The sequence below is a fragment of the Cupressus sempervirens genome, chromosome 3 (assembly GCF_028749045.1).
Source record: "Cupressus sempervirens isolate cs-2001-9-10 chromosome 3, ASM2874904v1, whole genome shotgun sequence".
NCBI classification, from domain to species: Eukaryota; Viridiplantae; Streptophyta; class Pinopsida; order Cupressales; family Cupressaceae; genus Cupressus; species Cupressus sempervirens.
The window spans coordinates 309,903,759-309,929,703 of NC_143120.1; positions in this window are offsets into that span (position 1 = coordinate 309,903,759).

Genomic DNA, 25,945 nt, shown 5'->3' on the forward strand with positions numbered 1-25,945 from the left:
TTTTTGAATATCTAATTTCATGACATGCTTCTTTATTTCATTGAGTTGAATGAATGATTTCTTGAATAATGATAATCCCATCTAAAATAGATATTTTAGAGAAAAAACCAGTATGTTCTTCTAATGTGAGTTTTAGAAGGACACTTTTCAATCTGAGTGCTAGTGCTTTTGATAAGATTTTATAAATGGTATTACATAATGCTATTGGTCTAAAATTACCGAATTCATCATAATCTTTTTTTTAGGAATGAGAGTTAAGAAGGTATAATTGATTTTTGTTAGCAATAGTCCAACATTTCGTTTTGCTTCTATTGTCTTCCATAGATCCTCCCCAATTATATCCCAACACTTTTGGAAAAAGAAGGCTTGAAAACCATCTAGACTCGATGATTTGTCCATATTCATCTTGAACAGAGCTATTTTCACTTCTTCAAAAGAAAATGGTTTATTTAACATTTTATTGTCTTCATCTATGACAAGTGTAGAGATATCATTAAGAATATTCCTTTGTGCTATCTCATTGGAACAATCAAAATTATTAAGGATTTTTATATAGTATTTGACCATAATCTCACGTAGTTTTTTAGAATCTTCTTCAATATTTCCATTAGTATTTCCAATTTTAGTTATTCTATTCATACTTTTATTATTTAATGTGCTATTGTGAAAATACTTTGTGTTATGATCCCCTTTTGATAACCATGTCTCTCTTGATTTTTGTTTCCATAATATTTTCTCTTTTGCTAATATATTTTCCTATTTTCATAATATTTATTTCTCTTTTAAATATTTTACATTATCCATTCCATATTTTATTTTCTTTATTTAGTTTCTTAAGTTTTTCTTTGTTATCTAGTTTTTTGCTAAATTCTTTATTAAAGTGTATTTTATTCTATTCTAGAATATTGTCCTTTGACCTTTTTAGTTTAGACACAAAGTAGTACATTTTGGATCCTTTAAATGAGAATGCATTCCACCATTTCTTGATGCTTTCCAAAAATTTATTATCTAGAAATTACATTTTTCCAAATTTGAATGGGTTTTTGGATGGTTTAATCGAGTCTACAAATTCTAGTCTAGTAGGGTAATGATTTGATCCCGCATTAGGCAAAATATAGGCTTGAAAAGCTAAATACATCATACTTAGGTCTCCTTTAAGTAAAAATCTTTCTAATCCTTCTACTATGTTGCAAAATCCTATTCTTCTATTGTTCCATGTGGAAACTCCATTATTGGTTGGTATATCAATTAGGTTGTTTCTCTCAATCCTCTCCTTAAAATCTATTGTTGCCTGAAATAACATCCACGGTCCCCCATATTTTTCTTCCATGTTTAAAATTGCATTAAAATCCTCTTGTATAAGGAAGTTGTCTCTTGGATTATCTTCTACAAATCCACTGATTTCCTTCCACAATTATTTTTTGTCTATTGTTTGAATAGGCCCAAATTTACATTAACGAGTGTTAGTTGAATGTTAGGTGTAAAACTCTTAATTTTTACCTCCTTTCTAGTTCTTGGCTGAAATTGATTTGTTGAACTTAATTTTTCTTGGGTTCCAGATGATCCCAATTCATCCAAAAGCTCTATTTGACTCTATTAAATCTATTTTCCAATTTACTAATTTTTTTTTCTAATTTAGTTCCTTATTTTTTATTTAGTTTGTTCTCTTGGATTAATATTAATTTTGATTAAAATAAGGTTAAATTGCACTTTAATAAGAACTTTTTGCTAGGGGCATTGAGATCACTAGCATTCCATGTGGTGATCCTCATTTCCCTATGGGAAGGACCTTCCCCTTCCCTACAATTAGAACCTCATTGATCTTTTTTCTGATTTTTAGCTTGCCCTAGTAAATTTCTTAACTCTTTTGGGGACTTCTTGCCTCATCTAAGCTTCTGTTTCCCACAATTTGGAGTCTTGAGACCCTCTTAGTTGATTGAAATGTCTAAATTATTTATATTCTTTTGGACATTCTTTTTTATTGTTGGGGTTAGTTCATCCTCTATCATTTATGCTTCTTCTTCTATTTCTTGAATTATTTTCTCCTCGATATCCATTTCATATGTTTATGATACTATTCCTTCTACTTGTTGATCTTTAAATTATGTATTAACTTATCTTCTTCTATGTCTTTCTCAAAATAATCTAAAACTCCAAATTCTTCCCAAGTTTGACTATTTTCCATCTCATATCCTTTTTCATGTGTTACTACTTTACTATTTTCTTGATCTTTTGTTTCTGTTAATCTTATTTTGTTTATAATAGACTCTATTTCCACTAGTATGTGAAGGTCCCTATTGTTATTCTTATCTTCCCCTCCCTAATTAGGTTCTTAATCCATATCTTCAAAGGGATCTTTTCCAATATCTAGAGTTTAACAAAGTTTTAGTGTTCTTTTCATAGCTCCTTTTTGGATGGTGATATTTCCCCAATGATTTGATGAGGCTAGGGGATATTAGGTGATTGAATTAGACTTTCTTTCTGATTTTTTGATATCTAGTCTTCTTCCCTATTTATGGGATCCTTTTTTGATATTCCCATTTCTCCAAGGTCTAAGCTATGTTCTATTATGTTATTTCCCATCCCATCTTTTAGATGCTCTCATTATTCAAATTATTTTTCATTAGTATTTATACTTTCCCTTCTTCTTCTTTGTCTCATTCCTTTTTCATTAGTTTAAATTATTGACATTTGTTAGATAAGTTTATGTCTGAGCAGTGGCTTGGTGATACTTTATATATATTTTTGAAATTTTCTACCTTCTCTGATATATATACCCCACATTCCTTCTGATTATTTGATCTTTCTTCTAAATTTTGTGCCTTCTTTTGGATTTTATTATCTACTATCCTTTCCTAAAGTTTGTTTTCCTTACAACTTCCCTTCTTATGTTATCTTTCTAGGAATTCTTCACTCTCCGATTTTTGGATCTGATTTAGATGCTCTTCATGTACCATTTTCCCCAGAGTTATTTGATCATATATATCATTCTATCTTATTAACAAGTAATGAGTTAATTTATGGTAACTTCTTAGCCTAGAATTTTAGTCTTTGAGAAAGCCCTTTTCTTTCTCACATAGATCACAATGATTAAAGCCCCTAATATATATATATTCCTTAATTTTATTGTACTCTCTATTTCAAAGTCTCTACTTCCCCCTGTTCCTTATTACTAATTACTATTTTTAGTGAATTCTCTTTTGGATATTTATTTTTGTCATCTAATACCATAACTCAAAATTCTCCTTCTTCTAGCTTTACATTGCTATTATTCTAATATTATTTTTTGTATTTTTATCTTCCCACCTTTTCTCTTGTTCCTTTTCTTTTCTATTATCTGATTCCTTTCTTAGTATGTACATTTTATTTAGTATGTCTTTAAGATTAGAAGTTCTTTCTATTTGTTGAATTGATCTATTAGAATTTATTCTTATGATGTTTTTAGTTTCCCCTTCATATCTAGTTAAAGTAAGATAATAAATCTAGTTAAATTAAGATAATAAATGGATCTTTTCATGATAATATTTTTAGTTTTGATTTCTTTATGTTCTAGCTCTGTGTTAATGAGAAAATTGGTGTTATTAGTTTTATTTAGATTAGTTTCACTTCCTAATAGATTACCTAATCCTTGGTCTATTTTTTTTAAGATTTGACTATGGTTTAATTTTGGTGTTACATGTTTGCATTTATACCAAGTAGGAGCTTTGAATACTTTCCTAAAATTTGTTCATTACAATTAGGTTCCTAGGCTGTAAATCTTAATGAATGTCCTTTATAAATAAGATATGATACTGAAATAAATTCATTCCTTATATTTTTATTTTGAGAATATAAATAGAACACCCAATTAGAATAAATAGATATACTTACTTGCTCCTTGTAGAACTCCTTTAACCATCTTATCAGTTTTTGGATTTTGTCTTGGGGTCCATTCTGGTATGTGAATATACCTAACTCTTGACATTCTTTCCTTATGTTCTTGCTATCTTCATCACGGATGATATGGATATCTTTAAATGAGTTTTGTTCTATATAAAGTGGATCTATGCTTGGAATACAATTATAAATTAGTTGGATGGTATAATCTTTGTGAATGAGACTATTACCTATTAATTTCCTAAGTGTTGGGTGTTGGAAATATTCAAGACTATGCTAAGTTATTGAGAGGGGAGGGGTGAATTAGTAACTTCTAAAACTTTAACAATTTTAGTTCTTAATCTAACAATCCAATTAGCATATAATCCATCATATATAATCTAATCTAGTTGCATGCATATGAAACTAAAAACATGAAACCCAAGAACCTTCCAAATAGAAAGTAAAACTGGGGTGGGGATGATACCCACAAACTTTAGCACTGTATTATTAAGTTAGCCTGTTAAAGCTTACATTGATCACTTCTAATGATCTGCCCTATAAGGAGCAATGAGGACTACTAGGTCCACCTTGTGAAAGGATTTACAAACATACAATTAAGTATGCACTTAGTAAAGAGATTTATAAAAGATTGTTAGGTCTACCTTGTGAAAGGATTTGACTTCCACCTGTTAGGATGAAATAGTAGATGATCTCTGATCTACAACTTGGTTTGCTAAATGAGATTCCTTTAAGTACTGATCACCTTGCTGTGATAGATATGAATTTTTCACTCCTTATACTATTGTAGCCTTTGTGCAATCCATTCTTTCTTCTTTTCTCTGATTGCATTCAAATTCTTATTCTTTTTTTTTACACACTTGGATATGATACAATTCATTACATATATATCAATCCAATTATACAAATTACAAAGTCGACCACAATACAAGTTAACACAAATATTACAAAGTTGGCCCACATGAAGACACTCAGGTTCTGAAGATTGACTCAATGAATTTTTGATACTCAACATCCATTATCAATGCTTGACATCATCATGCACTTGGTAGACATAGAATCTCAGTCCATATTGATCACTTCCAAGTAGTCTTGAGCTCGGTCTGCACTGGTGACCTGGTAGATACTATGAAACTCATCATATAAATTGAATCACTTGTTTACCATGACATGACTCGGTAAACACTCTCACCTCAAGCTCAGTCTAAATTGAGTCACTTGGTTAACACTAAATATCTCAGTTAACATTGGACTCACATGACATACACTACAAACTTAGTGAACATTGCATAGCTTGACTTGCACTAGTAAACTCGGCATACACTAAGATGCATGGTTTACATTGCTGGTCTTCACTATAACTATGACTACTCGGTAACCACTGAGATTTGTCCAAAGGACTTGGTATCAACTGTAGAACTTAGTGACAATTGAAATACTTGGAAAACACTGTGAACTATATAATAACCTCAGTAGCTATACACAATATGAATAAGTGTGTGTCACTAGTAACAAACTTGATTGATATGTCAACAATCTCCCTCTTTGGAATTACTGACAAAAACACTTATTAGCCACAACTGAATTCAAAAATTTTACTAAATAGCTTTTATCCATCACCATGTGATACTAGCTTGGTAGAGGATACTATTTTTGATATTTTTCAAAATTGATTTGTAGGATATATATCTGTACATGGTAAAGTTCTTTCATACAATATACTATACATCTTCCTGCTATATACAACATACCTTCCTGTATGTTTCTCCCCAATTGTTTTTACAACTTATTACATTTTCTCCTTCATAACATATGTCTTTATGCATACATATATCTTTCTCCCCCTTTTTAACATTAATGCCAAAGATTTATTATGTTTACTTACATAGTAACACCAAAATGAGATAAAAAAATTGAGTGTACCTTGAGAATGATCGCCAAGGTGTTATCCCAATTGTCTTGGAGGATCTTACATGTGTGAAGTGCAATTTGGACTTCTGCTGATAATTCTATCATATGATCCACAATGGAGAAATTATTACCATGGCTGAGAGTTATTGAATGTGCAATATGTTTTTGCAATGCATCCATGATGGTAAGAATCATTTTTTATATATCTATCAGTGTGGATCTAATCCTTTCTTCTTCTTTAAGCAATTCTACTTGCATATCTAACAAAAATCTTATCTTTTGAAAATGTGTAGAGCTTGAACTAGGGTCAAGTTGTAGCTGTTGAGGACTAGCTTTCAAATCTTCATCCATTTTTGTTGTGTCCTTTATTTCTTTAGTAAACTCATAAACATCACATAGCTTTCCAAAAAGTGATGACACATTTGTATAGGGTGCTTCTAAATTGCCCAAAATTGTAAAAAGTTCTACTTGATAAATGGCTATCTGTTGAGCAATGTGCTCCAGCACTTTATTATCAAACTTCTTCTCTGCTTTTTGTACTAACTTATCTTGTCCCTCAGTATCTTCATTAAATTTCTATACTGCCTCTACTAGCTGATACAAAATTGGCTAAGAAGAGTCAACCTCAATACCTATGGCCTCTGCCAAAATGTTCTTTGCATCTTCAATTATTTTTAATTCCTTATCTCTCTCCTCTCTTAGTCTTTATTGTTTAGCCTTCTTCTGGAGGAGTTCAACAAATGACTGCATTTGGTCTGGGGTAAGCTTAGAAATGTCACAATTTGAGATTACAATTTCCTCATCTAAATCAATTTCTTCCTCCAACTCTTTTCCTTTTCCCAAAAATTTTGTGCTTGGTTGAACCTTGGGCTCAACTTTATTTAATGCTAGTGTGCTCAAAATAGAAACAATTGTAGACATACTAGGACTAGCTGTGAAAACTGATACTATGCTTATTGAAGGAATATTTACAGAAATACCTAAAGAATTCAAAATTGATGTGTTCAAAATTGAAGTGCTCAAAACTAAAGTATTCAACTTGGTTGATGAAGGAAGAGTTTGTAGCTTGGTAGATAAAGTAGGGGTCACTTCAGTTAGAGATGTGTTGAGCTAGGTGGGAGCAAAGAGTGATTGGACATTTGTATTCACACTGGTAGTCAAAATCAAACTTGTCGGGGCTATCTCTGCACTTGATATTGTCACTGGTTTGCTTGGAGAGTGAGGAAGTGAGCTAATGACCATTATTTCTATCTTAACTAGATCAATCTCCTCATCATCTTGCTTTGCTTCCTTGGTAGCCTCTTATCCTTCATCCTCTTCATCTTCTTCATTGTCAAAATGAGTTACTTCTTCAATATTCTCTTCTTCATCTTTCTCCTTGTCCTCATCATCATCATCATCTTTAACATTAACTAGAAAATCACTTGGTTTATGTACTAGGTAGACATTCTTCCAAGTGTTTGTTTCATTCTTTACAACATGTTCAATTTCTTTAATCAAAATTAGCAAGTATTAAATTTTAGAGTCAATTTTTCTTCATTTTTCTTTAGTGACTCTTTTACCTCAACATCTGATATGCTTAGTATAAGCTACCTCAAGGTTTTCCCATATATGTCTTTGGCAGTTTGCATGGCAAAAGCCTATCTTGGATTTATTTTCTCCAACAAATCATTATAAATTTGAGATGCAATCTAATCAAGAGAGTACTTCCACTTACCCATCTTATCCATCACTAGATCTTCAATATGCTTCTGCTCCTCTGCTCTCTTGATTTCATACTTTAATGGTTTGAAGTTTGTTATATCAACTCCTACTTCAAGATCTTTCAATCTATCTTGGAAGGTGGGTGGAGGTTTTCTAAATATAATGTCTCCTCCTTCTTTGTTAGATTTCTTTTTGGAGGATCTTCTTGTGAAAACTGTAGTGGATGGCTTTTGTGGCTTGGTGATAATCACCTTGCCCTTTTTCCTTAATGGCTCTTCTTCCTTAGATTCTGCCTCATCCTTTTCTTCCACATCCTCTACTTCTTCATTCTCACCTTTTCCCTTAGTTAACAAAAGGGTTGAACTAGATTTCAGTTTTGCAATCCTTTTCTTTCCTTTGTTCACTGCCAAAGGGAGCTTTATTTCAAGTTCAATCCTGGATTTTGCTTCATCCTATGTTCCAAAATATGTAGCCTTATGATCAACTAGCTCATTAACAAGGGATTTAATGATGTCTTTAGTTTCATCAATATTAACCTCCATAACCAAGAGGTTTTACCCATGCAATTCTAGGCTTAACTACTTGAATGTACACTTTGTCATAGTACACCATGAAACATACATCATCCTTATAATCTTCAACTAGTTTCTTAGGGGTTCAAAACCTATTATTCATTTTCTCTTTGAATGCATCAAAATAATTATCTATAATACTATTATAATTTTCACCCATTTCAGCAATAAACTCATTTATTTGGTATAACACAAGTACATCTTTTCTCTACACAATAGTGCCTTTTGAAGGGAAGAATTTATGAACATAAAAGAATAGACAAGTTAAAAAGGAACCAAACTTACACGGGTTATTCTTTGAAGTCCTTATTCTTTCCATATTTTTGTTGAACTATTTTAACAATAGCTCAGCAAGGTCGAATAATAAGTTCTTCTTTATCACCTTGTATGCCAAGTCCACAACTTCACATGACACACTATTCAACATGCTAGAGCTGTATACCTTGTGCACAATAATGTGAATACCAAACTTCAATTCCATATCTAAAACACTGTTGACTTGCACTCCTCTACCATCCCATTTAGTTAGGGTTTTCTTTTCAAGTTCAACCTGACCTATGGTTTTTTTCATTTTGGCCTTGGCTAGCATTGGGAGGCTAGTGATCTGATGAATCATCTTCTTTGTGGTCAACATTGGTTATTCCAACCACAACTATCCATTATGCACCCAACTAAGGATAAACCTAATCCATTTAACTTGAAATTCATGGGGCATGTGAGGGATGTGAGTTAACCATTTGGTTTCTAGGTGTTGGTACCTGGGTTTCAAAACTCCATTCACACAAAGTTGACCTAGGGCACCGTCCATTTCCAATTTACCAATTTCTTGAATAACACATTTGAAATAAGTGCAAATATCATTGATCAAAAGTACCTTGGGAGGGATTTGAGATTGTGCTCCACTCGGATCTAGGGTTTAAGTGATCACAGGAGTGAGCTTGAAATCTAGTGCTTTCCATTCCACTCCATAAACCAACATGTTAGATCCTCACTTAACCTTGTTGTTGCTAGATGCCATCTTCACTCAATAGGGTTTGAGGGAATTCGAAAACTTTTGCTAGAAATCCACTCAAATCGCTTGGAAGCTCTAAATATTGTACTTTCACAATAGCACTCAAAATTTCACAATAAGAAATGACTTCAATTTCATGGCTTTTGTTAAAAAATTTCCATAAATGCTCAATACAAAAGGTAGATTTACTGACATCATGTCGACAAAATGTTATCCACTATGCTTGCATTGAACACTCGGCAAAGTCTTCGTGACTCAGCAACCATAAGCATCTTTATCACTTCTAAACTCACTTGGTATATTCTTCTATCATTTCGTAACCACATGGAATATAGTTACCCCGACTTTGCTCAGTATGGTCTGCGACCTAACCTCACTTGGTAGAGAAGGTAACTTGGTAGACACTAGTACCATTTTACTCAGTGATCCCTTTGTATCTTGAATACAGATATGGATCATTCTGCTCTTCTTATCTGGAACTATTTTGGATGTCTTCTTTACTAGCCTAGTTCTAGTTTCTCCTTTGAGAACTCAAGTAGAAATGGTAGAGTCACCCAATTCTTCAGTGACTTGATCATCATTACTTGGACTTGTATCCTTGGTAGACTTAGGAACCCATTGCTATCTCATCTGTTTTCAAATGTTAGCTTTCACCTTTTTCTCATCTTTAATTATGCTCGTATTCATGTAGTTCTTGGCAAGATGACCAAGTTCTATACAAATGAAACATCTTTTAGTAGTGTCTCTTTTCCTCAAATGATGCTTTACACAATTTATTCCAATGTGTTCAAATTCTCCACAATAATGACATCTACACCAAGTGTTGTAGTCCCAACCAAATATTGCTTTCACATTTTGCTCTGTTAGATTCAATACCTTGGTTTTGCATTCTGATGACTTGTGTTCATGTTTCTTATATTTGTGACATTTTCCTTCAAATTTTGGTTTCTTTTTGCATTAACTAACCTTATGATCATGCTGATTGTAATTGTAGCATTTTCCATTGAATTTTTCTTTTCCATTGCTCCAACATCTATTTGATGTATGACCTATCTTACCATAGTGATTACAAGTAGGTCTTTGGTTCTTTTGAGCTCCTTGCTTGGATGATTCTCCTTCTTTTGTATATCCGATTCCTACTTTTCCTTTTTGTCTATAAAGATTTTGCTCATTCAATTGATTCATGTCTTCTTATGATTTCATCATTCTTTCATTGATTTACCTTTCAAAGTTTAGATCATTCCATAATCTTTCATTGATTTTCCTTTCAAAATTTAGATCATTTCTCATTCTTTCATTTTTAGATCTTAGGGTCATGATTTCCTCATTTGCATTGGAGAGTTGATCAATAAGGTCTTCTTGCTGAAGGGATTGGTTCTAAATTTCATTGTTCCTTCCATCTATTTCTTCTTTTATCTTATTTTTCTGTTACATGATTTCACATAACCTTACTCACTGAATTTCTTGCTCTCTTTTAATTTTTCTTACCTCTTCTTCCACGGAACCATTCTTTTCTAGGTGTTCTTTGATTGCTTCATTGGCTTGATCTAGATTGCTTGAATGAAGGTCTCCAATTCTTTCTTCAATATAAGATGATCATTTATTTAAATTGCAAGCTCTTTTCTTCTTTTTAGGGATTGAGAGAGTCGCTCCTTTTCTTTCTTGAGTTGGGCAATGGCCATTTCCAAATCTAGCTTCTCATTGTCAATAGCTTTGTCAACACTGAATATCTCCATGGCCTTGATCTTTTCTCAAGTTGTTAAGCTTTCTCCTAAGAACCACAATGCTCTGATACCAATTGCTGAAAATATTCAAGGCTATGATAAGTTACTAAGAAGGGAGGGGTGAATTAGTAACTTCTAAAACTTTAACAATTTCAATTCTTAATCCAACAATCCAACTAGCGTATAATCCATAACATTTAATTTGATCTAGTTGCATGCATATGAAACTGAAAACATGAAAGCATTCATTACATTGTGACACAAAGATTTGGTGACCCGTGAACCTTCCAAATAGAAAGTAAAACTAGGGTGGGGATGATACCCACAAACTTTAGTACTGTAGTATAAAGTTAGCCTATTAAAGTTTACATTGATCACTTCTAATGATCTACCTTGTTAGGAGCAATGAGGACTACTAGGTCCACCTTGTGAAAGGATTTACAAACATACAATTAAATATGCACTCGGTAAAGAGATTTATAAAAGATGGTTAGGTCTACCTTGTGAAAGGATTTGACTAATCCACCTGTTAGGATGAAACAATAGATGATCTTTGATCTATAACTTGGTTTGCTAAATGAGATTCCTTTAGGTACTGATCACCTTGCTATGATAGATATGACTTTGATGCTCCTTATACTATTATAGCCTTTGTGTAATCCGTTCTTTATGCTTTTCTCTGATTACATTCACATTCTTATTCTTTTTTTTTACACACTTGGATATGATACAATTCATTACATATATATCAATCCAATTATACAAATTACAAAGTCAGCCATAATACAAGTTAATACAAATATTAAAAAGTTGGCTCACATGAAGACACTCAGGTTCTGAAGACTGACTCGATGAAGTTCTGATACTTGACATCCATTGTCAATGCTTGACATCGTCATGCACTTGGTAAACATAGAAACTTGGTCCATACTAATCACTTCCAAGTAGTCTTGAACTCGGTCTACACTAGTGACTTAGTAGATACTATGAAAGTTATCATATAAACAAAATCACTTGTTTACCATGACATGACTCGGTAAACATTCTCACCTCGAGCTCAGTATAAATTGAGTCACTTGGTTAACACTAAATAGCTTAGTTAATATTGGACTCACATGACATACACTACAAACTCAGTGAACACTACATAGCTCGGCTTGCATTGGTAAACTTGACATACACTAAGATGCATGGTTTACATTGTTGATCTTTACTATAACTGTGACTACTTAGTAACTACTAAGATTTGTCCAAAGGACTCAATAGCAACTATAGAACTCAGTGACAATTGAAATACTTGGCAAACACTATGAACTATATAATAAGCTCGGTAGCTATACACAATTTGAATAAGTGTGTGTCACTAATAACAAACTTGATTGATATGTCAATAGTGGGATATATATGTCTGTGGGCTTTTAGTGAGGAAATTAATGTTAATGGGTTTGTGTATAATATTTGAGCTAGCAATGGTATTCTTTGAGCCAATGGGTATACTATTTACTATAGAGGTCTTCAAAGGCTTATTCAATCGAGGGTTTATATTACATTCTTTTGTAGTTGGATAATATGTTTTTGGAGCATAGGTAGAACTAGTTAAATGAGTATTTAGTACACATGAAATACATTATTTGTTTTCTAACCCAATTTTTTACTACTATGTACTATGTTATTTTCTCTATGAATATGATCTATACCTATCTTGGTTCCTTGATTGTCTAATTTTTGAGACTTTTACAATTCCTTACATTGTGCCATCGCTCTTCTGAGCCTTATTATGACCTTCTTCTCACCCTTAACTCTGGTTTGGGGTGTGAAGCATCCATATAGTTTTCCTAATATAGGCCATTCCAAATCTGTGAGACTCCACAAGGAACCTCTTTGCCAATGACACTCCTCTCATAGCACTCGTAACACTCAGCTTCATCACAGGGCCTCTAGTAGTTGCACTAATCAGTTGTTGTTGGACTTTTTCCATACAAGCATAAATACCTAATATTTTTCATGGTGCCTCTCGCTTTCTTCATCTTTTGTTGTACTTGTTCTTTTGTGGACACTGTTTGGTGCTCCATTTGTCTGCTATTTCCTTGGTGTAAGCTTCCAACCCTATAAACCCTTGTTGTGGTCTTTTGTCAGACATTAATAATATTATCTTATCTTATATTATCTTATACAAATAAATAAATTTCATAACAATATGGATAGTAAAAATCTATTTAAAAATTTAATATTCTATGAACAATCAACTATAAAACTATAAGGACAAGTACATGCCACTATGTGACACTTGTTTGTACAAATGAACATGTATAGGCATATAATGTAATGTTTAATCATTAAAAAAAAACATTCATTCTAGAAACACTTCATTTATAAAGGACATTGATTGGAGGAACACTTTAATGTAAATCTTAAAATAAACACATCTCTACATTAGAATCAATACATAGGGCATTGCATGCTAGTTCTATCTATCTTTGATCATTCATCTAAAACCATAAAGTTGATTTGTAAGGGGTTTGCATAAGAGAACTTGATTCTCCTATTTGAACAACTTTCTCTAACTAAATACTTTCTATTGTTATACAAATACATGCATTATAGATTTAGGTGAACCATATATTACAAGCTCTTAGTCTATTGAATCAATCTTACAAATTAAATGACAATATAATGCATCATGTAACTACTTTGGAGCTTAGGTTTAACTTTAAGAACTCAAACCCAACTTAAAGAGAATTCTAAGATTATTCCACTCTTAGACAATACCGACTCCAAAAACATTAAATTTCTTAACAATGTATTATATATAACAATACCACTCTTATAATTATTGACAAACTAAATGTTTTATCTATTTTCCTCATCTATATGGAAAGGATTCTACCCCTTAAGGTTCTCAACTCAAAATGCTTCTTTTTCTATTGCCTACAATAGAATAATCCTCAATAGTTTTTAATAATAGTTGCATGATGTTAACCAGTTGGAGTATTCTTTGTCATATTAACACATGAATACATTTTTCACACATTCCAGTCAAATAACTTCCACATTCCCATGTGAATGAGAAGGAGCATGGAAATAAAATTTGTAATTCATTCCCGGCAAACCTCCTAAATATTGATGCAAGGCTCCAAACATTCTTACACTCCCCAAGAAAAGCAACTGCATTGGACATTTAAATGTAATTATTAATACAAAAGTTTAAGCTCTAATCACATGAGGGGATATCATTCCTTTGATAGATCCAAACCCAAAAGACAATATGAGACATGGGAGTAATATGGGGACTCTCAAATGTTATCATCAAAAGATGAAAATGGCAGAAGGTAAACTTCTTCAAAGTCAATGTGATAATTCACTTGTGTGTCTTTTGTATTTGACATTAGTTTTGAAATGTGTTCATCAAATGAGCATAAAAACTTCACATATAAAACAATGGTATTGGCCAAATAATGATGATGCACGCGCAGAGAATACCCAGATCACTTCATTATAATCTATGAGCTTCCATACAATGCAAACGTTAAAAGATAATGCTTGATATAATATATGCATGGTAGTTTTGTCTTAAATTTTTTTATATTTATGCATTGAAATGTATAAATATATGAGCTATTGTCGCTGAAATTCTCAGCACATTCGTTTTTGACAGATTTCATGATTTTGTCTTTTGTTTCAAAGCAACAATAAAAAATGGTAATGTTAGCCTTCTAACATGTGAATTTTTCAATTGCATTTCAATATAAATAATAAGAAAGATACATTTTATATTGTATATAAAAATAATAATAACTTACCTATACAAATATTTTTTCCTTTTTGAAATTGTATATGAGATTAGATTAGTTATTTGTAGGTTATATTTATCATCTTTCATTTTAAATAATAGAAGGTCGTGTTGGCTATATGTAAAGGCAATATCTATTGTCTCTTCTTTCAAATTGTATATAAGATTAGTTATTTGTAATTTGTATTAATTATTTTTCTTTATAAATGATATTTAAAATTTAGTTTGTTATTTATAGATTAGATCAATTATTTATCCTTTTAACATCTATTTAAGATTGTGCTCACTATTTAGGTACCATATCTTATTGGGTTAGCCTTGCAACATGTGAATTCCTTTATGACAAAATTTTATCTTTAAGACTGGCATTTTATACTGTATGTACACTTGGATTGGTTGTTTACAAGTTATATTTTGTTATTTTTAAATTATATATAAGATTGGATTGATCATTTTACACTAGATATATTGTCTCTTCTTTTAAATGTTATTAAAGATTGATTTGGCCATTTACAAAATATACCTATTATCTCTTATTCTAAAATGCATGTAAGATTGGATTAGAGCTATCATTTCCACAATCCATAACTATTATTAGTTTATTTTAAAGTGTATACATAGTAAAAATCCAAAAACAAACTAATAAAATTAGATTAGCCATTTTAAAGATATAATCATTAAAATTCTTTTAAAGTGGCACCCAAGATCGGATTCATCATTTACATTTTTATCAATTATCTCTACTTTTAATTTGAATACAAGATTTATAAACAATGTCTATTATGTCTCCTTTCAGATTGAGTTAATGGTTTACAAGTAATAGTATTTTCACTCCTTTATATTAAATGCAAGATTGATCATTATTTCCCCTTATAACAATATCAACACTACAAATTCTATTTACAAGTTATATCAAATGTTTTTTATTTTAAATTGTGTGACCTCACCTTTTAAACCATAAATTTGTGTTAATATTTACAAGTCATATCTATTACTTCTTCTTTACATTGCATTGAAATTGTTAGAATCTGAAAAGATTGATGACCCAAAAAACAAGTGCAAAGAATAGATATCTAAACTATGAATGCAAATAATACAAAATCAAAATAGCAACATAGAGTTAGTCTCCATGAGAGTAATGCAAATGCTGGAAGCAAAATAACATTAAGAGGATGCAAAAGAAATTGATTACAAATACAAGCTAGGTAGCATGCTTATATAGACTAGGAAGAGGGAGGAGGTGGCAACACCAACTAATTAGGAGCAACCATCTATCGGACTAAAGATAGCAAAGTATCTTCCCAAGATAACTAATGGATGCTCACATGTAGGAAGGTGACACCTCGCAACCACTTTCTAAATAAGACATGCTTTATTAACCTAAGCAAGATTGTTAAAAGTGTAGGAAAAACCTAGCAATATAAGGAAAAATAAATAACCCTCTAGGAAATAAAAAAACTACACTAACACCCCCCTATAAGAAAAGCTTCAGTGGATGGAGAAATGGGTCCCGACAAGTCAGGCCTAATGAGGTACCCATGTACATAGAAGTCCCCCCAAAAGAGAAAGAAAAGAGACTCCCCCAAAAAAATCAGGACTCCAAGTGAGAGGAAGAGGCCCCCCCAAAAGATGAAGTATCCCGCACCCCTAGCAAAGCTCACAAATTTTGTCTGATAGATCCACTTACATCGAACAAGTTTTCTTCCCTTAGGAAGAGGGACAAGATCCCAAGTGTGGTTCCTCATCAAGGAGCTATACTCTTCCTCTATAGCTATATCCCACTCAGAAACACTAGAAGCCTCATGAAAGGACTGTGGATCTAAGGCAATAGCAATGAAGACATGTGGAGCATCTTGGAATTGTGAACGAGTTTGCCTAGTATCTGATGGATCCCCAACCCAATCACTTGTACACTGCAAGGTCCATCTAGCCCAAAGTGGACTAGAAGATGGAGAATCTAGAGGAGAATCATCAACCTATGAAAAATGACTAGGAGAGGAAGGAGGTGAGTCCTCTGAATCAATCTCTACATTAGAAGTGGAGGTAGATGACAGCTCAGGTGAATCTAACTCATTAGAAGATTTTTCATGTATTCCAAGTGACTCCAATGTCAAAGTAGGAGTTGGAGAAGTGATAGAAAGGGAGCTTGAAGGTCCCTCCTCAAACTAAACACTCCTCTCAATGAACAACTCATGTGTAGTAGGGTGGAGTAATCGATAACCCTTCACACCATCAGGATAACCTACAAATATGCAAGGTCTACTCGGCAGATCCAAGGCCTTGCATTTCTCTGTAGGAATGTGCGCCCATGCAGGAGAACCAAAAACTCAAAAGTGCTTAACTAATGGTTTTTGACCTTTCCAAGCTTCAAAAGGAGTAACTCCCTTCAAGGCTCAGTAAGGAACATGATTTTGGATATAACAAGCAGAGTTAATGGCCTCTACCCAATACTATGGTGCAAGAGATCTAGAGTGAATCATACAGTTTGCCATTTCCTTCAAAGATCTATTCTTCTGTTCCACAACACCATTATGCTGAGGATTGTATGGAACTAAATGTTGTAAATTGATCCCCTTTGAAGTGAAAAATCTTTCAAACTAATGGTTGACATACTCACCACCATTGTCTATGCATAAAACTTTGATGGCTTTCCCAGATTACTTCTCTACAAAAGTTTTGAAGTCCTAAAAATGGTCAAATACCTCTGACTTCTATTTGAGAAAGTACACCCAAGTATATCAAGAAAAGTCATCAATGAATGTGAGGACATATCGGGCCCTACTGAAAGAAGGATGCTAAAATGGACTAGCCAAATCACTGTGAACTAACTCTAGTATCTATGAAGCTCTCCATGCCTTACTTTTTTCAAACTTTTCTTTAGGATGCTTACCAAGAATGCAACCTTGGCAAACACTTCCTGAGAACTGAACCAAAGGCAACCCTATTACCATGCTCTATTGGTTGAGCTGATGCAAATAGCAGAAGTTAAGATGACCAAACTACTCATGCCATAATTTATTCACATCATTAGAGTTAGTGAGCAAAACAAATGAAGGAGGATTAGGAACAAAGTGAGAAAATAGATAGAGTAGTGATTGATGATCTGCTCTTCCAGCTACAACTATAGAATCACTATGCAACTCATGTATCTCCATTGAATTAGGAGTGAACTCAATCTACTTGCCTAAAACTATGTGAGTGATCTAGTATACCGATAGGAGATTAGTTGATAATGAGGGTACACAAAGAACATCATGGAATGTGCCATCCCCCACATCAATAGACCCTCTCCCACACACCTCAATAGGAGTGTCATCACCCATCAAAATAGAAGGCATAGTACATGGCTCCAAGGATGCAAGTTCTTCCTTAGATGAAGCCATGTGGTGCGAAGCACCCGAATCAAGAACTGAAGTGGATGGTGAGGAAGCAACTACAACAAAGACCTTACCCTTTCCTTTCCCCTTGCTATTTTCTTTTTCCTTGTTAGAACCTTCATTAGAACTTTGTTTGATAGACTCAAGAATGCTAATATTATTCTTCTCAAGAATGTATGTCAAGTGATCAATTTGTTTCTTCAAACATTTATATTCATCATGACCAAGTCTTTTACAATAGGCACATTTGACCTTTTCTTTCTTAGGATTATTGCCCTTGGAAGATGGGGTATCAATAGTTTCTTTTGAAGCAACTAGTATCTAATCCTTCTTTTCCTCGCTATTATTTTGTTTCTCATCCTTACTATTGTTGTTACTACTTTTTCCTTTTTGTTCTTTTGTGCCTTGGTTGGTAGCAAGGGCATGTGACTTAGAGGACTTAAGAGTGCCCATCTGGATTAGCTTGTCCTATTCTTGAGTGAGATTGATAGCAAAATCATCTAAAGATGGCATGGTTAATTGAGTACCAAGTGCACCCTTAGTAGCATAGAAGGTAGAGACAAACATAGAATATTCTGAACTTAGCTTAGAGAGAATACTAAGAATCAATTGTTCATCTTTCTTTTCAATTTCACATTGTTTTAACTACAACCTTAGTGACTTCAATTTAGTGAAGAAATCTTGGATTGTGTTGAAATTGCCTAGTCTTAAACTAATTAGTTCATTTTCCAACATATGACCCCTCATTAAATCTTGTGTGCCAAATAGTGTTTCTAGCTTTAACCATATTTCATTTGGTGTATTCAAAGATTCAATGTGAAATAGCAAATAAGGAGAAATAGACAAACCCAATGTTTCATATTCCTCATCACATTTGTTAAACCACTTAGGCTTATCTTCATCTTTATCAGGTTCAGTTTCAAGTCCCATAGTTATCCTATTTAATCCAACTTTCCTTAAGTGAATTGTCATGCATGATTTCCACTCAAAGTAATTGTATGGAGTTAGGGTGGGCATATTTGTTTGATCCATGATGAAGAAATGCCAAAAAAAAGAGAACCTAGCGACAACAATGCCCCCGCCGCCCTGCCCCCCCCCCCCCCCCCCCCCCCCCCCCCCATTTTACTCAATCAAAGAACCCCCCCAAAGAAATATGATTTGGCACTTTATTTTAGTACATTTACAACTACCACTAGAAAGAAATACTTAGTGTTCTTGATTTCAATGCATTACAAACCCTCATGAAGATCATATGTTGAAAGTGAAACTTGGGCACAATAATCAAGGAAAAAAATAACACCATTGCGATCTACTCAAAAAATCATGCACTTTCAAAAAAGAATCACCTCGATACAAGGTTGTATGAGAAAGTTATGATCCTTTGAAGTTTCAAAAATGAGAATTGTGCATAGTCACAATCGAGAATCTGCAATTTCTAAAAAATTTATGCATGAAAATTAAAAAACAACTCCACTAGTGGATAGAGCACAAAAAAATAGCCAAGTTCATAACAAGAACCATTGAAATTAAAGTTTGTATGAGCAAGAATGAGACATTTGAAAACTACGTTCAAATCTGCGACTGCCAATAAAGAGGGGTACAACTATAGCTTTTCATGCTCGATTCTGCAAAATATATAGATTGCATGCTAAAACCAAAAGATACCCAAATGATTTTTTGGTGCTGCAAACAAAACCCGAAAAGCATTTTTCTTGTTGATGTACAAAAGATGTAGCTATAGTGTAAATTGGACACCTTTAACAATAGAAAAATGTCTTCAAAAACTAAGAAATGATCCCAACAACCAAAAGATGACATGAAAATGTTGAATCAACTTCCTAAGTCCATCAATGTCATGTTGGAACTTGCAATACTAATTGAAAACTTCAAATATACACGTTGGTTATCAGATTTGAGATTGAAACCCCAAAGATTAAAAATATTTTTGTCAAAACTTTTTTGATTCTCAAGATCATCCAAAGATGCAAGAGAAGAACATATTTCATTTTTCAAATAACTACAATAAGATTTATGAGCCCCCCCAAATCTCTCAAATAAGGAAACTAAAATCTACTCTTGCACATAGAAAAGCTCTGATACCATGTTAGAATCTAAAAAGATCGATAACCTAGAAAACTAGTGCAAAGAATAGATATCTAAACTATGAATGCAAATGATACAAAATCAAAATAGCAACATAGGGTTAGTCTCCAAGAGAGTAATGCAAATGCTAGAAGAAAAATAGCATTAAGAGGATGCAAAAGAAATTGATTACAAATACAAGCCAAGTAGCATGCTTATATAAACTAGGAAGAGGGAGGAGGTGGCAACATTGACCAATAAGGAGAAACCATCTATCAGACTAAAGATAGAAAAGTATCTTCCTAAGATAGCTGTCATGCCCAAACATTGGGGCAAAAATGCACACAATTTTTTTTTTTTGAATAATAATTAAAATGCTCTAAGTTGATAAGGTTATGGTCACAACTTAAGTATAGGTTCTCTACATTGTTAAATTTATACTCTCGTTATAAAGTTGATATCGATCATAATTTACGTTCTTATAACAATATGATATCATTAGTTAAAAGACAATGTCAAAGTGATCGAGTTTAGATTAATTGAAAGTAACTAATCAGAATCATCTATAAATTTCTTAGACAAATATTGATTTACAAACTAACTGATAATGAAAGGTCACTTTAAAGAAAAAAACACAATCAACTAAAAATTAAAACTGAATATAAATACCTAAAAATTTATTATCTTTAAACCATTTAATTACAAATGTATATATAAAAAGAAACACTACCAAACTAACATAATTATTACTAATCCAGATTTTAATCAACATAATATGTAGACTGATCTCAACTAATAATTATTAATCTAAAACTAAGAAAATTATCTAACATTTGATAAAAAAAATAACTAAATTAATCTAAGAACAAAACTAACTAAATCTAATACGTACTGACTAATTATAAATCAATAATACATTAAAACTAGTTAAAAGAAAACATTAGAAGAGAATTAGAGTTCTACAAGTTAAATGATGATAGAACCTATAATTTAGCATGATACACAATTTATAACAAAATTAAACTTACCCTTTTAATTCTAATAAGATCACCATTCTATTAACGCCAAATTAAAACTATATTATAGCTAAACTAAACTAGAATATACATATATCTACAAATACCAACTAATTAAAATCTAAACTATATTACATTAAAACAATATAATAGTAAGCTAACTTAATTTTCTACTAACTTTAAAATAACACAACATCTAACCTAAACTAACACAACTTATTACTTAACAAATTAAGATTACATTTTAAACTAACTATTAGAAAATATTAATAAAGAAACTAAAAATCAAATAAATAAATAACTAACTAAATCTAAAATATCCTACACTAACCTAAGACTATCCTACTTTCCAACCACTCCTCACTACACACGTCTCACCCAAGAAGGGTTTGGGCGAATCCCCAAGAACACTCACGCAAATCGAGGGTCTGCAACACGTAGACCCAAGTAGACCTGACCCAAGTACATGGGACAGCAAGTCCACCTAACAAGAGCTCCCTTAAAAGGTGATTGGTGAGGAAGATGGTTTGAAAACAAAATTAAATCTTATACAAACCTACACACAAACCAAAACCAGCGTCCATAAAGGGAAGGCATGGCAAGTGACATCATCACATATGATGACACTTGACTTGCATAAAAATTAAAACATTTCTTTTTAAAACCTGCCTTCCAAATGACACCCAAGGCAAAAGGTAGCATTGATGAGATAAAGTTTTTATGGTAAGAAAGGATATTTAGATTATATTTTTTTGTATTAATTTATTCAAATGTAACATATTCTATTTTGTTTAATTCTAAATTTTAAATTAAAAGAATCATCTTGGAATATTCTCTGTTGTTAAATCCATTTAATCTCTACTCCCATACAAAGGGCAAAGAGTTTCTATTACTCTTCTTGGAACATTTTTTTTTGAAAATTTCTTAAGTATAGAATTACAAGGCAAGTATATATATATATATTTTGTCTAAATTTTTTTGAATAGAATTAAAACATGGGTACAATAGTTTGAGGTATAATAATACCATATTTAGTATGATCTCCTATGAATTTTGAATTGCAATGTATCAACCCTAGATGTTATTTTCCTTCCTGAACTTGATTTTCATTATGAACATATAAGGAACATGTAAAGAACTTGAAAATTTGCTCAATCAATTTGAATCTACATCCATGATATAATTTTCATTTTCAACATAGAGGTAAACTTGAAATTTTACCAAATTGACATCCTCAATTCCATCCTATTTTTGAGATTCATCCATCTAAATTTAAACCACGAATAAATCACATGACAAACAATTTATTCCCAACACCAATTTTATTGGCAAACCTGATTCAAAGGCTCGATCGAGAAAGAATAAAAAAGAAAACCCAGCTTCGTTGACATTTACAATAAGTTTAAAATACAATTTACAATAGGATCTCAATCCCAAATTTCAACAATTTAAAAGAATTTTATCCATGATCCTCATCAAGGGATTATAATGTTTTCTGCAATACATTTCTAGAACCAAGGAGGAAGCAAATTCTAATCAGGTGACCCAAAAGCATGACTAAGAACACTTCCAACACATGCATGCTCATACAAGGTTTTCACAAAAAGATCCACAATGAATCAACACTAGGGAAAGGTGGATTCTTCCAACTAGGAGAAGTCAAGCACAACACCAAATCAGATGCCCAATCGGGGCTATTAACCAAGAACTTTCGTTCTGTCATTTAAACATGCCATACTCATACCAGGTTTATGTTGACGGGTAAGGGATCATAACACCCTACCCTTTCTCCCTCTTCTCATCCTGAGAAGAGACTCTACACTAGTTGGAGTCCAACTAAATAGACCTTTCCCAAAATTGGTCACTTCTGCCCTCTCCAAGGGTGAGTAATACCAAAACACCCATGCAAGGAAAACTCAAAAATTGCAAACATAAACATGAAAGGAAAACAACCAAAATAACATAGTTTTCAAATCTTCCCAACATACCCACAACCATACAAATAGTGAAAAAACAACAAGGTAACATGAACATGAAACAAAACATAAAAACTTAATAAGGGAGATGAGAATTTCCTACCTTCACAAAGAGGTAATGGCAATGAACAAGTTTGAGTAGAGTATCCCTTTCCTTCCTTCAACCTTCAAGAATTCCTCTCTAAATGTAGAGATTGGGTAACAACCTCCGCAAGTCCAAGAAGGGCCTCTAAATAAGCCTCTAACTCAACCACCCAAAAGGAGCAATAACTATCTCCACCCACTAGCAATTCTAGAAACTCCTAACTCAACCTACACTATGGTTAAACCCTAAGTGGAGATGAGGTGAGGTAACACAAGATACCCATGGTCAATTTTCGCACAAAGGCAAAAAGAGACTTTTTGAGTGACCTCAAAAGTCAATAAAAGGGGCTTAGGGGTTGGAAAAGACCCCTAACCCATACCCATACCCTTTGGGTAGAATAATTTCATGTTTTAAGCCTTAGGAAAAAGGTTTAGAGCCAAATAAAATCTAAGAATAAAATGGCACCTTCTAACTACTCTAACATGCAAATAAGCACTAATCCGAATTAGGGATGACTAACCTCAATTTAAGAACCTAATAGAAATCTGACACTAACTTAAACCAACTTGGTCCAAAGGTTAAACAATTAACCCTAAACAACACATCGAAGCACATAAACATTTTACGAGTGTCAAGCGACACTGAAAGAACATAATTACGAACATTAACATTCACTGAACAAAGAAGATACATACATATATCTCACAATACAATACATGAATTACGAACAACAAGGCTTCCAAAATTAGCACAAAGAGATCAGTTCTGTTCCTCCGTAGGGTTTCTCGGCTAAATATCTACACACTCATTGCACACATTAGTAGTCCCGTAAAATCACATGTACATAAATGTATACGTATTAAAAAATTCACATAAATTAAAACATACATCAATAAGGGTCTCTTCATCCTACATAATTCTTAACCATTTAAAATATCTTAAATCAAAGTCTCAATCCTACATTTACTGATTCCATCAACATACATATACATGAAACATTAAATGACAATCATCAAATATATCTGAAAATAACATCACACAACATGAAATAATAAAGTATGTTCTAAGCATCAGATAATGTCTTGACATCTCGAGTCATGAATATCAAAAAATAATAGTAATGCATCACTATGCTATGATGGGTCAGGGCGAGGCCTCACATCCTCCCCCACTAGGCATGAACTTTCCTCTGGAGTTCATCAAAAAGGTACAGGTACTGAGATCGCATCTGCGCTGTATCCTCCCATAAAGCCGTGACCTCATCGTAACAATCCCATTGGACCCTAACCTGGTTTAGCTCTCGGCCTCGAAGTGCTAGGGTCCGTCGGGCAATAATGCGGATAGGCTCCAATGCTAGCTGTCCATCCGACTCCACTTGCAAAGCATCCCAATCTATAATATGAGACTCATCATAAATGTATCCTCTAAGTACTAAAATATGAAACACATCGTGGATGCATGACAAGCTAGGTGGCAAAGCTAAACGGTATGCAACAGGTCCTATCCTCTCAAGGATCTCGAACGACCGAACAAACTGGGGTGCCAACTTAGAGCCCTTTCCAAAACGAATCGGACTCTTGTGTGGTCGCACACTCAGGAACACTCTATCACCAACCTGATACTCTCGATCTGTCCTCTTCGCATCTGCATACTTCTTCTGCCTATCCTGTGCCTCTCTCAGGCGCTATCTAATCAGGGTCACCTGCAGCTCCATCTCCTTTACTAACTGGGGACCAATAGATACTCGATCCTCGATCCTGTCCCAACTCAAGGGTGTCCTGCACGGTCTCTCGTATAAGGCCTCATAAGGTGGCATACCTATGGAAGAATGATGCCCATTTTTATAGGAAAACTCGACAAGGTGAAGGTATTCCTCCCATTTGACCTGATGATCCATCACGTACATACGTAGCATGTCCTCCAAAACTTGATTCACTCACTCGGTCTAGCCATCGGTTTGATGATGGTACACTGTACTAAAATTGAGCCTAGTGCCCAAAGCCGACTGCAACTCTCTCCAAAATGAAGAAGTGAACAAAGAGTCTCTATTAGAGATGATCTTACGGGGAACACCATGAAGTCTAACAATGTCCTGCAAGAACACCTAAGCTATGTCTCGTGCTGTGAATGTAGTACACACAGGTGAGAAATGGGCAACCTTGGTCAATGTGTCAACTATCACCAAAATGGCATCATGGCGATGAGATGACATAGGAAGACCAACAATAAAATGCATAGATATAGTGTCCCATTTCCACACTACAATCTCATGAGGTTGGAGAAGCCCGCCACGATGATAGTGTTCCACCTTCACCCTCTGGCACTCGAGGCATCTCACAACTATACTAGCAATCTGCACTCTCATGCTTGGCCAATGATACAACTGCCTCAAATCTGCATGTAACTTCTTAACACCGGGATGCGCTGCATAAGGTGCTCTATGAGCCTCAAGTACAATGAGCTCACGCAAACCCCCAATGGAAGGTACATACATATGTCCCCTATGCCGCAAAAGTTCATCAAACTCCAAGGAATACTCTGCAAACTTCCCTTCCAAGGGTCTCTAAGAATGTACTAACTAACTAACTTTTGCATAAAGCTCATCAACTGGTAAGTGCTGCAAGATCCACTCTCTCAAGTCAGTGCAAGTAGTCACAGATGAAAGCTCATGGCGCCTTCTACTTAAGGCATCTGCAACCACATTCTCCTTTCCCTTGATGTAATGTACATCAAAATCATACTCACACAGGAACTCCATCCACCTTCTTTGCCTAGCATTAAGGTTCAGCTGAGAAAATATGTATTGCAAGCTCTGGTGAT